The sequence below is a fragment of the Pterocles gutturalis genome, unplaced genomic scaffold (assembly GCF_000699245.1).
Source record: "Pterocles gutturalis isolate BGI_N339 unplaced genomic scaffold, ASM69924v1 scaffold1894, whole genome shotgun sequence".
Lineage (NCBI taxonomy): Eukaryota > Metazoa > Chordata > Aves > Pterocliformes > Pteroclidae > Pterocles > Pterocles gutturalis.
This window is the reverse complement of record NW_010130362.1, coordinates 14,559-29,116: the sequence shown is the minus strand read 5'-3', so window position 1 is coordinate 29,116 and position 14,558 is coordinate 14,559.

Sequence of the window (14,558 nt, the reverse complement as noted above, 5' to 3'; positions counted from 1 at the left end):
GGCTTTTTATTCTTAACATGCTTGAGCAGAGAGAGCCCCAAACCCCAGTTTTCACCAGGACACGATTACGCCTGTTGCAGGGAGAATATTTAATTTCAAAGCCTGATAGATCAAATGCAGCTGGGGGGTGGAGCTGTGTCTTATCACTTGCCTTGTCCAGAAGTTTGAACCAGCAGAACAAACGATTTGAGCGTGTTTTGATTGTGTTTCTCCCCCTCCCTTCTATCAGGGAACTCTAAACTGGAGATAATCTACAATTCTCCCTGTCTAATTGTGCTGCCTGGCCACCTGAACGCCATCGTCTCGTGGAGAAAATGCCCTCCATCTTCTCGGCTCGCTCGGGGAAGCGGGACATGCCGGCTGCCTTCACAGCTGCCTGCCGAGTCCTGAGACCCGAGTTTTCCCCGAGGTCATAATTTACTGGGATGCTAATTGGGCCGTCCACAGAGTGAATTAAAAGGACGTTCCTCCTCCACGGAGCTGTGGGAATCCTGTGGCTGTGCCTGAAGGGTAGGGCAGATCTCACAGAGAAGTAACTGGAGCCTGGGAGCCTGTTTGCAAGGAAATTAAACTAAAAATGTGTAGAAAAACAGCCGTTGGGCTTCACATTTCAAACCCAGAGTGGTATCCAGTAGGTCTGAAAAGCTGTTTAACACTTGAGCACTGGCAGACTGCAGAATCTTATTTTCACTAAAATATTAGCTTTTTTTCCCCTCTTCATTATAACAAAATGAAATGGAAAAGTGATCGTTTGCAATTTGCTTGATTCGATCCAACTAAAAACCGCCTGCAAACACGCAGTGCTGGGCAAAGCATTTCTCTCCCCCTTCCTTCCCCCACCCCCAAAACATCCGTTTCCAATAGGGTTAACCCAGAGCTGCCTGTTTTGATGTGAGGGGCAGGAAAAAAACCCAACAACACCAAAAAAACCAAAAACCACAAGAACTTTAAAATCGATATTTTATATTGTCTGGGATTTTTTTTTTTTTTTAAAAAAAAGCTCAACACTTTTGATGAAAAGATGTCAACCATGGCCGGCTCCCTGAGGAAGCTCCCTCTGCGGGCGATGCTGCGGTAGCGTTGCTCTGGCTCCGCACCACGTCCTAGTCCAGAATCCCATGGGTCGGCCCCGCACAGCGGGCACTAGCGCTGCAGGAGCAGCTGAGACTTCCACATTGTGAAACTTTTAGATTAAATTCTCTTTTTTTTGTTGTCGGTGGTGGTTTTTTTTTTCTTGGTTTTTTTTTTTGTTTGTTTTGTTTTTTTTTTCCCCTCCCCTGGAAAAACAAGACTGAAAAATAATCACAAAAGTCTTTCTTTTTCATCTGAAGCAGCAGGATGCTCTGGTAGCACAAGAGATTATATCGGTGTGGGGTGCAGTGGGCTGCACAAACACAGCGCAAAGGGATGGATGTGTTCAGCTCCAAATGAAAATTTTCATCTTGTGTTTTTTACAGGTAAAAGCTGCAAACCACCTCATTTGATTAGGAAACTGCTTCTGAATTTCTCCATGCGAAGGAGATGGGAGTTCAGTGCCTGGTGGGGAAAGTTAAAGACATTTGGACACACTCCCCCTTTGCATTTTGTGGGGGGAGCCTGTTTGCAAGGAAATTCAACTAAAAATGGGTTTGCAGCCATGCACCTGCTAAAAGGCTGAAGACACTGATGGAGAGCTCATCACCACAGTGGTGATGGAGAACCAGCATCCCTGCTGTCACCAGAGGTCCTGCTGGGCAGCAGGGTGGAGCCCAGAGGTCAGGACATCAGGGGATCGGCTTCCTCGCTGGTTGCAGGCGGCTCCGGCAAAATTTGTGGTGGCTCCAGATCTTCAGTTGGGTTTGACCAAGTCAGATGCTGATGTCCTGGGGTGAGACAGGGGTTGAGTGGTGGCAGCTGCTGGCATTGCTGGGGATGGCAGGTAGAGCAATGCGGGGTGACAGCAACCCAGCTCCCAGGCACAGAAGTTTTGACTCTAGTCAAAATTTAACAGGTTCCTTCAGAAGACACTGGATTTCCCACCCCGGGTGCTAGGGTGAGCTCTGTTAGGGCGGCTGTTTGCTAGGCGGCGATGGAAAATGTTGAATTTTAATCCCATATAAAACTCTGGAAAATGCTTTTACTTAACATTGTGATGAAAAGGCAAAATTTCAGAGTGACCATAGGAATGGACATAAGGTGCTATAGAGATATTTTGATTCTGAAATATTGGCACATCCTTAGAGGGAGTTCAGGGTCGAAGGGAGAAACTTTGTGGCCGTGAAATCTTGCCTTCAAAATTTGCTGCTTTTGCGAAAGATCTGGAGCTTGCAGAGGGCAGGAGGTCTCAGCAGGCTGAAGCAGAATAGCTGGTGTTGGTGGCAGAAGGTTTGGTCCTTCAGAGCAAAGAAGGTGTTGTCTTATAGCTTTGTTGGTACTGAAAATGTGGTGCGTTTTCCTGATTTGTTGTTCTCCTTCTCCAAGCGGTGTTTCCCCTAAGTCACCATGTGATAGCGGGCCACAGCAGGTGAATGGCTGGATGTGAAATACAGGCTTAAATCCGTAACCGCTAGCCCAAATATTTCCCAAGTTGTTGGGGTGTGAGGGGAGGGATGTCAAACCCTAGGAGTCTTTAAAATGCATGTCCCCCACTCTGGGGACAGCCCTGGCGGTGGCATCCCTGGGACAGACCAGGCGGTGTCTGAGCTCGGAGATGTCCAAGGCAACTCTGCAAAGCTGAGTTATGTGGAGTCGTCATGTTAATGTACAGTCAGTGAGAAAGATAGGAGAAATACCGCCATGCAGAGATCCATATTTTTCCCCACTGAGTAAAATACAGTGTAATTTTATCTAGTTACTACCAAACAGTTTATACTCCTTGTTTATAAAAAAAGTGGGGGGAAAAAAACATATTTCAGTTCCTCTACTGACAGGCTATGGAGGAAAAATAGATGGTTTCTTCTGCATTTAATATTTCAGACCAAGTACACCCAAAAGAAAAGGCAGTAATTAACCACAAGGACCAGCAATGTGTTCCCTGCGTTTCTTCTCTCTGGATTCGGTTATGAAGAGTCAGTTTGGTACAAACTTATTTACAGTCGTGTTAAATCTTTTAGTAATAATTTTTCAAGCTAGGCAAGAAAGCAATGCGGCTGCCACGTTCACCTTTCAGACCTCTGAGATGGGACCTGCATCTCCCATTTAGCCAGCATTTAAATCCTTTACCCTCAGCCAGTCAGAAATGGTCAGTAAACAATTAGCAGATATTTGACCATATGTTGGAGTAAACTCATATGGATGCACAGGGAAGTACAATTTATAAGGCCAGCAGAACCCAAAAAAAGGGGGACAAATGGTGAAAAGGGCATTGACTGAGGTGCAGGTTCTCTGTACCCGTGAATGTGCATATATGTGCTTGCACACACAAAGGTGCAGGGCTGTGTATCTTCCCTCTTCTGCTCTTAATTCCACGTAAGTCCTGCCCTGTAGCTCCAAATGATGAGAGATACCTGAGCATCATCTTGCCCACATCTCCTGAATCACCCTGCCATCACCGCTCGGGCTCTTGCCTCCTAAATAGCCATGGGCTGTAAGACCAGAGTGAGCCCAATCCTCAGCAGGGATCCAGTGAGGACGCAGGGCTCCTCGCCTGCCACCTCCTCCTCTGCGCAGCCTGCACCCAGGCTGGCAGCATCCTGTGACTAACTCTTCTCGACTGGATTTCTCCAAGGGAGGACCAGCGCTTAATTTGGCTGACTCCGTGCTCCGCAGGAGCTCTCATCCATGCCAGCTTGAGTCCTAGCAAAAACCCATCATCATTAGTCCTGGAAAGGAACAGCTCGGCTATTCTCCACCCCCGTTCCTGCAGGCTGGGATGTACAGCGCGTTCCCACAGACCAAAATTCCCCTGGTGGGCTCAATTACAGCAATCAGCCTTCACGCTCTTTTCAATGGCGCTTCTGCTTCCGACTCCGCGAGGCCACTGTGGTGGGGCTAGAAGCAGCGGCTTGCCTGCAGGCGTTGGGGGACATGACCTGCAACCTGGTCTGGTGGGACCTGAGCAACCTGGGCTAGTGGGAGGTGTCCCTCCCCATGGCAGGGGTTTGGAACTCGATGATCTCTAAGGTCCATTCCAACCCAAACCGTTCTGTGATTCTGTGTCTCTAAGGGGGTTGCCCTAATGGGATCCATTTGGGATGTACCCCAGCTCTGTTCCCCAGTGAGGCGGTTCCAGCACACGCTCTCCTTCGGCAGGGTTTTCGCTCCAGCTTGCAGCAGATTTGCTCTTTGCTGTGGTGCAAGGCAGGGCTGGGCTGGGGAGAATCAGGCCAGTGTGCATTTCTCTTTGCTAACACATTGGCAGGCTCTCAATGAATAAAACCACTAGAAAACAAATCTGTAGCAGCCCTCGGCTGCAGTGGCCAGACCTCGGCTGTTAACTGGGCTGAAGAGTACCAGCTGCTCTGCTCCTGCCCTGGGGAGAGAGGCCCTTCTGCTGCGGTCTAGGGACTAGAAATGAGCCTGAACCAACCCCTGCAAACTGGGATGGCTTTTAGACTCCAGCTCTGGATCCAAATCCAAATTTCATGGCTTTACATGATGCCTGGCTTCAAATAGCTCCCCTCTCTAAAAGGGGCAAATAATACAGTGGTGACAAACCTTTTTTTCTGTCCATGGCTGTGTATAACGCTGACTTTGGGATGCTCTGGCTTGGGCTCAGCCAGCTGCATCGCTGCAGCTGGGACAGTGCTTGCACGGTTTTGTACAGCGCGTCGGGGGTGTATGGCTTGTAATTCTTGGTTCATAGATGCTTCCTCATGCTGGGCTGTGCTGAAGGAGGAGCTGTGAAAAGAGATATCCCGATTGTAAATGGGAAAGATTTGGTAGAAGGAATTTATTTTCCCATTTGTCTGAATTCTGTTGGTGTTTCATAGTTCAAAGAGGTGTTGTCCAGCCTTGCTGTAGGTCGAAATACTTGTGTCACCAGATATTTTCTCCATCCTGTTCAAATGGGACACGTTGGGTTACTTGCTTACAGCGGCCTTGTCCCCAGTTTGCCCTTTGTGACTGCAGTGGTCCCCAGCCCTCGCTGGCCCAGGGGCTGAAATGTTCAGGATGTCGCAACAGCCCTGCCCTTCCCCGGGAGCTGAGGACACAGTCGTCCCTGGATGAAAGGATCCAGTGGTGCTGAGCCATGGCATATATTGCAGTATATGTTGCAGATGTGTTGCAAAATCTGGGGAGTGAGGGAGGAGATGGGTCAGTCGAAGTCCTCAGCAGTCCCCAGCAGCATCTCCAAGGTGCCATCGTGACAGCGAAGCTGTCGCGATAGGTGGGCTCGTCCCTTGAGCCGTGTTCCCGGAGTAAATTGGAGCTCAGCTCTCACCCTGCTGCTGTCTCCTACCTCTTCTCTCCTCCTAGGATTCCTCTCCTGAAGCCGCCTCAACCTGCTGTGGCACCTTCTGTCAAACGCTTCATGCGTTTGTCACCAAAATGTTTTGGCAGCAGCAGCATCTCTAGGTTTTGACATAATCCCGACAGGAGACTTTCTCAATTATTACTAATGGAACATTATGCTCCTCTTTGGGAACTCCTGCATGAATAAAAAGGGTCATTAATGACATCTGCGCAGAGCCCGGAAATTATTAGTCAATGCTGATACAGTTTTATTTTATTTTTTTAATTTTTACATATATATTTGCTTAAGCTCCTGGTAACTTCCCACCTTGCCTCCCACCCCCTTCTCCAAAGTCTCCCGTGCAAGCTGGAGCTGAGATGGGTTACTGTCAACGTTCTTGCTTTTGTGCAGGTAAATGCTCTTCCCCTCCCACCCTTCCTTCCCTTTTATTCCCTCTTGGCTTCTTTGCAGATTGTAGCTCTCATTTCAGTCCCAAGAGATCCCGCTGCACCTTTCTCTAGACGTGATTTTTATTGCCAGCCAAGCTCAAATACTTCTTGGACTTGGGGAAATCGATATTGCCCTGGTCCTGCCATGGCAGCACTGGAGGGGGAGCGGTGGGACTGTGTCCTGCTGCCTGTGGCCATGGGGGTGGCCTGTCCCGCCCCCCCACTCCTGTGCAGGATGCTGGTGGCACACAAGAGATGCCGGGAGAGGGACTGGAGATGTCCCCAAGTGCCACACAGCATCACATAGCAGGGAAGCTCAGCTTGGGTCATTTTAGGGGACTTTCTAAGCAACAAACTATTGTTTTTTCTGTCCTTCTGCCAGGTATTCCGTTCCCTCTGCCCAATGTCCCTAAAAATGGCCCAAAGTAAGCTGCTCTTTTTTTTTTTTTTTTTTTCCCCCCACCTCCAGAATGATGCAGCAACTTGAGAAACTGCAATTTTGCAAGGCAGTGGACCCAGGATGCATTATTCTGGAGGGGGGAAAGACAGACTGCCAATGTGTCCCCATAAGCTTCGCTTTGCTGGGCGCTTCCTTTCCCACACTGGAGGAGCTGGGTACCATGGAAAGACACTTTCTGCAGAGTGGAAAGTTTTGGAGGAAGGGAAGGACCTGCCTTCAGGCCAGCTCTCATCCTTCCAGTCACTCCACTCTGGGAGCACCCAGAGACCTGGACATGCCACCTCACTGTGACAGGGCTCTGTGGAGATGTGACAAAAAAGGGGTCTCTGCCCTGAACCATGCCAAGTTGGTCTGCATGTCATGACCGTGGAGGAGGTGACTGCTGCGGGGCTGTGCACAGGGGGTTGGAGGCTGCTTCTGTCCCATGTCCCACGTAGAATGTGTGGGTACGAGCCTCGGGCCGGTGGCAGTTTCATTGGCATGTTTGACAGGACAAAACCCTGAGGTTGTTCCTTTGGCTGCATTGCCGTGCCAGCAGATGTGGTTTGGAGGCACATGGGTTTTTTCTTCCAAAGAGGGAAGCGAGAGGTTTGGGTTGATGGTTAGGCTTTCAGAGGGACCACTGGCCCAGGTTGCCCAGAGAAGCTGTGGATGCCCCATCCCTGGAGGGGTTCAAGGCCAGGCTGGATGAGGCTTTGGGCAACCTGGGCTAGTGGGAGGTGTCCCTGCCCATGGCAGGGGGGTTGGAACTTGATGATCTTTAAGGTCCCTTCCAACCATTCTATGATTCTATGATCTGTCATGACTTGTGGAATTGGAGAAGGCTGATGACTTCAGTGGTGCAAAGCTTGTTTTTATTTTCTGGGTTGGTATCAGTCAAACAAGCCGCAGAGAAGTTGAAGATGGTGTTGCTCCATACTACTGGGGAGCATCTCTGCTTCTTACACCCCCTGCTAGATGCCCATCTCCACGGTGAGCATCTCAAATGCTGTTACGTCCAAGACTCTTTCTCAAGCTGTAGTCTGTACCTGGAGGAGATGTGGCTGCTGCAGGGTTTGGCTTGCTCAGCAAGGCACACGCAAGGCAAGGGGCACCACCTGGGGCGAGGGGTTTGGACCGGGTGGGAGATGTGACTGTCCTCCCACGGGACACCCAGGCCCTGGATCCATCACAGAGCTGCTGTGCGTCCCCGGGGAAGGTCAAGCAGGGATCGCCAGCCACGATTCAAACCTGGCACTTGGGGTAAGAGGTTGATGCAGTAACTCTGCAAAGAAAACTGCTAAACAAGAAATAGACTCCTTTTAAAAAAAAAAGTCCCTCGGAGAAAAGATATTTCAACCCCTTTTTGATTTATGACCTACTATAGGATATTGAGACATTATTTACAATCAATATATGCTCCTGCAAGACTCCCGCTGGAGCCATAGACCCTGCCTGTTAGAGTGGAGCCCGGTCAGCCTGCTCCACTGGAAGTGCCAGCCATGTCCTGCTGGAACAGGCTATAAAGCCAGACGCAGCTGTATATCTTTCAGAAAATGGACCTGGTTACACATGTCTTTGGGCAGCTGACACAGGGATATAGTTTAGGGCGAAGACAGCAGTTCAGTAGCAGAAATCAGCATTCCTCAACCTTGCCAATAATGAAATCTCTTGCGCAACATCGAGAGCTCCGTGGCCTTAAAGGTGCAAAATGGAGTTGTTCAGTTGACTTATAATGGAATTGGGTCAATTTTGAAGCAAGCACTGGATTTTATTCCAGGATTTTATCTTTAAAGGGGGATTTGCAAACACTTTAAGGAGGAGGGGGGGAGAAATTCGTTCAGTGTAAAATTGCGTCCTGGCCACATTCCAGTTTGGGTAATTACATTCTCTTTCTGTAGTGGCTACAGGACAAAGGGCCATTCATCACGCTCCAAAGTGCTGCAAAGGGCTCCCGTGTTCCACCGGAGAAGTGCTTGCATTCGAATCCAAGCGAGAAAGTTTCCTCTCTGTGCTTAAGGCTGCTCCAGAGAGTAATGGAGCTTGGCGCTGGTTTAGGATCCTTTTGGGTGAGATATAGGGGCAAGCACATAGTCATGCGCCGCTCAGCCTCCAGCAGATCTGGGTAAGTAGGGCGCTCAGCAAACCCGGCTCCTTCCAGCCTCGCATGGCTCGCCTTCCACCCCGGGGACACGCTTGGCTGTGCAGAGCACCGAGAGAGCTGGATTTTCCTCTCTGCAAACCTGCCATTTTGGAAAAGCCTCTAGGCAAGAGATTGGTTTGCATCCAGTTGAGTGGGACTCAACGACTTTGGGGTGCATTTGGAAGCGGTGCTGGGGAGCCTGAAAGGATGCGCAAACTCCACCTTCCTCCTCCCAGGCCTCTGCACAGTCAGCAAAGAAATATTTGCAACCCTTCCTCTGGCTTTCCAGCTTAGAGAGGGTCACGCTTAAATAGCGGACCACGGTTTTCAGGAGAAGCCATTTAGCAGCGAAGTGACAGAGCGTTGCTTCCTGATCTCCCTGGTAGCTCTCTTTGGAACCGCTGTTTGTTGAGGCAGTGGAAGGTCCTGTAGCGGCAACCCCGGTGCTCAGGTTGAGGCCATGCGAGGAGGTACCAGCAGCAGCTACGCGGAGTGAAGGAACATGTCTGCGTGCCACCCGCCAGCTGACCTGCCAGGGAGCATCCTTGGCCTCTGTGCCTTGAGAGTGTCCCTTTAAAGCAATTTGTAGACTGTTATCCTGTATCATTAACCTAATTAGTGTAATTGCCGCCATTTATGTAATGAGTATAAATACGGGAGGAATCCCATAATTAGAAGATGTAATTAGGTAATTAATAGATGACATGGTAACAAAAATCCAGGGGAAACTTTGCAAGGTGGACACTGTGCGCGAGCGTGTGTGTGTGTCTGTGTGTGTGGACGTGGCTGTTCAGACACACGGGTCCTGCCGGGGTCTGTCGCAGATGTGGGCTGCAGCTGGCTTCAGGATGGAGCCAGCTCACCATGACACTGGCAATGCCAAGGGACCTTCAGGTGACATGAGAAGGCTCTCTTAGGTCTCTACAGATCTTGCAGAGAGGCTCTGGAGAGCCAGCTTTTGCTTAGGGGGAAGAGCAGAGCCGGGGCCATGGCTTTCCACTGGACACTCTTTGCTTTCAGATCCTGGGAGAAGCAAGGTGGATTTAACGGAGGTTTGAGACTTTCCCCAGCCCAAGGCTGGAAGGTGGCTTGAAGTCACGTTTGTCCCACAGTGCCTCTCTGGAATAGTGTGAAGGCCAGCTCCTGCCCATATAACCCGCCTGACCGGAGGGATGAGAGGGAGCCCCAGGGTCTGCACAGCTGCATGATAAAGTCCCATTTTAGTTCACTTGTGGGTTTGGCTTAGAAAAATGATCGGAGCTGGAAACTGTATTTGTGCTGTGGAGAGCTGATAAGGTTCCTGCTGTGCTCAAGGAGCGTTTTTTTAGAGGTTCAAGAGTAGTGAGTGTTTTAGCTGGACCCTTTCTAGTCATGGAAATGTTGACTTTTTCCTGCTGCTCTTTGGCTCTTGCTCCTCAAACCCTGTTGTGCTTCTAGAGTACTTACATGTCTAGGTGCATCTGAAGAAAATAAGCTGCAGTTAAGGAAAGTGGGGTTTTTTGGTTGTTGAGGATCATTTGGATTCCTGGTTGGCACGTGCTGGGAGGAGTCGTTGCTGCTGGCTTTGTGGCAGGAGGAGAAATCTCTCCTTCATGCACACATACCTCTCCAACGTTGTGAAGTGGCTGGCTGAAGGGTTTGCACAGGTTTTCCCCTTCAGATCTGAACATGTAAGATCTGAACATTGGAAATGCCAGTGGGACCAGCCAGGCCAACTCTGACCCATGTGACAAAAAAGTAATCTTTCAGTCACCAGGCTCCAGCCCCCTAAATCAAGGTTCCCATCCAGTTCTTCAAAAAACAGAAAGGCTTTGCGTCCTCCCAAAAAAGCAGCTTCCTTTGCTGCCCTGTGAGACACAGAGCAGCTGAAGCTCTTGGTCTCCCTTCTGGGTGGCTCTGGAAGGTGCCGTCTCCTCCAGCCATTCCCATGGGAACTGCCAGATAGACACTGTGCCAGTTCCCTTCTCCTTCTGACCCTTCTACCTTCTCATGGACCACTAAGGAAAACCCACTGATCTTTAAGCAACCCAACTCCAAGGACCCAGGAATGAGCTCCTCCTCTGGGATTGCTCTTGCTGGGACATCGTGGTGATGATGGTGGCATTTTGATGGCGAGCTCTAGTAGCAACATGGTAATGGCAGGCTGGAGACCTGGGGCCACTGGTCTGGAGAACATGTCTCTGGGAAGGCCAGTGTGATGTTAAGCACTGCTTGGATCCTGCTATACACTGGAGAGAGAAACTTGGAGGTGTTTTTTGGGGGTTTTTAGCTGGGTTAAGAGGGGGGATAAGCCACCAGTATCTTGGCTGTGGGATGTCTCTTTTGCAGAGGGTTCTGGGCTCTCTGCATGCCACGTTGACTCATCCAGCTGGCTTATTTTGAAGAAGCCATCGACCTTGTGGCTTTTACTCATGGCCTGTCAACCTCCTTTTTGGAATATGTCCTCTCCAAAAGTTGAGCTACTTTGTGCTGCTGGAAGGAGCACTGCAGCCAGCAAGAAGTGACCCCAAGACCTGCCACAGTGGAAGCACCAGCAGGTAGGAGAGGTCGGAGGGGACCTTTTGCAGGCGTTGGGTGGTCAAAGGCTGCTGAGTCCCCAGGACCAGCAGCTAGAGGGAGATATGGCCTCACGCTGAGGGCCAGCCTTGTCTACACTGTGGATTCCTGTCCTAATACCAAAGAAAATCCTCTTGCTTTCTGTTGTTTAAGGTCCATGTAATGAACAGCCATAATGAAGACTTCATTACATGGGGTAAGTAATTCTCGAGATTAAAGACTTTTAAAATGGCTCCTGATGGAATTTCTGCCAAAGTATTTCTTAGTCCCTGTCTACATGGGAAGTTTTATCAGGTGTATCGCGATCAGTATGTGCAGGTCCAGTTACACCAGGAAGGGTCTGTCTAGACACTTTAATTCCAGTATAAAACAGGCCTTTTTTTTTTTATTATTTTCTTTAGCTTAAATTCACTTGAAAATGGCCTTCACAAAATCAGGGCCCGCTCCACCAGTGTAAGAGCCTCCCTGGATGTAGCACTCTGTTCAGTTCTGTTTGAATTCCCACCCTGGGCTGCACCAAAGCCCAGTCTGCCCTGAGGCCAGGGGTTTCTGCTCCTCCCGTGGCCCTGGCTCATGGACTTGGAGGTGGGTTGGGGTTTGGCAGCTGCTGGGCTGGAGGCGCCTGAAGGAAATGCGTGGTCTTGCAGGGCACGTCTGCAACCCTTCAGCTTCACCCTGTGCTGCCCCTCTCTGCTTCCCAGTCCATTGTCCTACGGTCCCCATCCTCCTGCCCAAATGGAGTGTGTCCCATGGGGTATCTTGCAGTGAAGTCTTCCCCAGCTGGCCTTCCTCTTTCATCTAGAAAGGTGATTTGGGGGTTTGCTCACTAAAACCCAAATTTTCAAGAGCCATGTTGCATTTTTGGGTCATTTTCCATATAGTGAGCCTGGAATCCCAAAAGATCCCAGCTTCAAAACTTGTTCTGAGGCTTTGCAGGCTCTTGAGATCAGCCCACCAACTCTGCAGAGCTGAGGGGAGGTCCTGCGTCTGCTAACTGCTGTCACGGAGAGTGACTTCTGGATGCAGGCTCTGAGTGATGGCCTATGAGGAGCCTCTGCTTCCCTCTGCTCTGGACCGTCACACGGGTGAGGACCATTGCCATTTCTACATGTGCTTTCCTTGCCTTTGCCCTCACCAGGCACTGATTTATTCTTGGGGTCGTGTCCACACTACCCTACCACAGACCTCCCCCGTGAGTGCAGAGCAGCTGTACTTTGCCACTTGCTCTCCTTCTATGATGAAAACCATTTTGCCGTGTCTCTGTCTCCCCTTCAAGGTCTAACTCTGCCTGAGTCCTGACAAGTTTCATTTTGTTCCTGTATTTCTTGATTTCTAGATGTGTCTTCGTTGCTGATCTCTCCCTCACTCCATCTTCTTTTCCTTTGTAGTCCTGATGTTAAGTGTGAAGATCTTTTTCTTGTTAAAGATGGTTCCAGGCTCAAAGCCTTGCTTGAATGGTTCTCCCACCTGCGTTTCATGTTCTAATTAAAAAAAAAAAAAGAAAAAAAGAATTTAAATTTCCTCCCTGTTCTAGTCCTTAAGCTATTCAGTTGTGTTGGGCATGTTAATGGTGGTGTAGCTCTGGCCTAGCTTTGTGCATCTTCTCTAGCAGATTTATCTATCCTGGATCAATCTGAAGTTGTCTTCTAGACATGGTCAGCTGTTTGCCCGCGCTGTCGTTAAGCAATCAGCAGAGGGAAGCCCCAGGAGCAGGTAGAGGCTTGGGTGCAAGGAGCAGTTATCTGGAGGAGGAAGAGGGAGCAAAGCTTTACCTGGGAGCCATTAATTATGTTGCTCTATAAGATTTTCTCTGGTTCAAAGCGAAATGGATCTGAGGAAGTCATGTGGCTTGTGTTAGGCGAGAGGATCTGAATGTTGTCTTTTTTTTTTTTTTTTCTCTCCTAACTATCTCTGTCTACAGATTTATTGGAAGCCAGGTTGCCAGGAGAGCGTTAACAAATAATTATCCTGTGCTACCTTACGGTAACCTTTGCAAGAAAGTGTTTAGATAGAGAAACCACGTGAGCTAGTCGTTAATATCTCAGGTCAGAGCTACGGATGTTGCATTGTGATGAAATATATATTTCTTCCTATTTCTTAGGAAAATGGGCTTGTGAGACAGAGTAAGATTTATGACCATCTTAATTAGTTATTTCCTAGCTTTCAAAATGTTTGGGTTTGAGAGATGATATGATAGATAATTAACTTGTTGTCACGTAGTGACTTTGAAAATGAAATGTTTGTTCTCAAAATCCTATTTATCTCAATACGTGTTGTATGCATGCCATAGTACATACATGTCTATCCAGATAAATACTTTGCACCTGCACCTCTGCAGCATTCCCCCCACCAGTCGCTGGAGTGGGGAGCACAGGTTAATGCTCCTGTGTCGGGCATCATCTTGCCATGCTTGTCCTTACCCTCCTGCTGGAAAAGCGACCTGCAGAGGAAAGGGAGTTGGCATTCTGCCCTGCACTCTCCTGTGCGGGTTTATGGACTAAAGCGAAGGCCACGGAGGTTTTCACTTATTTGGGATTTTTGGTTCATCAGCAGACACGAGATGCCCATATCAGCTCTGGGCACTGTGGGACTTGCCTTGCTCTCATCCTGGCAGTGAGGCAGTTGGAAAGGATGTGTTTGTGACTTCTTTTTCTTTGCTTTGCCCTAAAAACAGGAGGGGATGGCAGCCCAGCTCCTCCAAGGTCCTGCACTAACAGTTTTTGGGAAGTCCTCCAGACTGGTAAGCTCCAGGGACACCAGCAAGTAACACAACACTGCTAAGATGTGCGGGTTTTGTGATATTTTTTTCTGAACTTGTAAGCTCTAAATGAAGGGAACTGTATCCTCATTGCTACATCCCTTGGGGCCAGAGGGGGCTGTCGAGAATCTCCAGGGAAGGCAGAGGGCAGGGCTGCACTGACCCCAAAGGATGCTGGATGTGGTCCCCGAAGCCGTAGCTGCCACGATGCCTCAGCGCTGCAGGGAGCGGAGCTGCTGCTGAAGTGGAGAGGTCACCTGGAAGTTGATTTTTTTTTTCTTTCTTTCCCTTCCTTTTGCATTTTTCATCAAAGCTTTATAAATAACAGACAAAACCCCTGGGGAAAAACCTCCCATCCAGCCGCCTGTTGCAAATACTCCAGGAAACGGGAGGTGGGGGGGAAGAGGGAAGGAAAGCTAAATTTGGTGGCTTTTATTTTTGACCAGGGCTATTTCAATCTGTTTGAAACCCATGTAAAAAAAAAAAATTAGAGCCACGAGAAACTTTTGCCAGCACTGTAGGAGCCTGTTGAGCTGAGAACTTACTCTGGCCGGTGCGGCAGAGACATGGTGTCTGCGCCAGCCCCTGCTCTAGGAGACGACGGATCAGACACTGCCAAGGCCAGTGTAGGGACAGGGTGCTCAGGGACAGAAATGAAGCAACATTTTTTCAAGGCCTCGGAAGATTTCTCTACCAAAGCCAAGAGAAGCTTGAAACTTTCCACAGCAACCAAAGGATGCATCTGCAAGCCCTCGCTTTTCTACAGGGCTGTTGTACTTGGGTCCCTGGTGCAGCAGAGTAAAGTTTGAGTTAATAAACCCAAGCAGCCAAGCACAAAG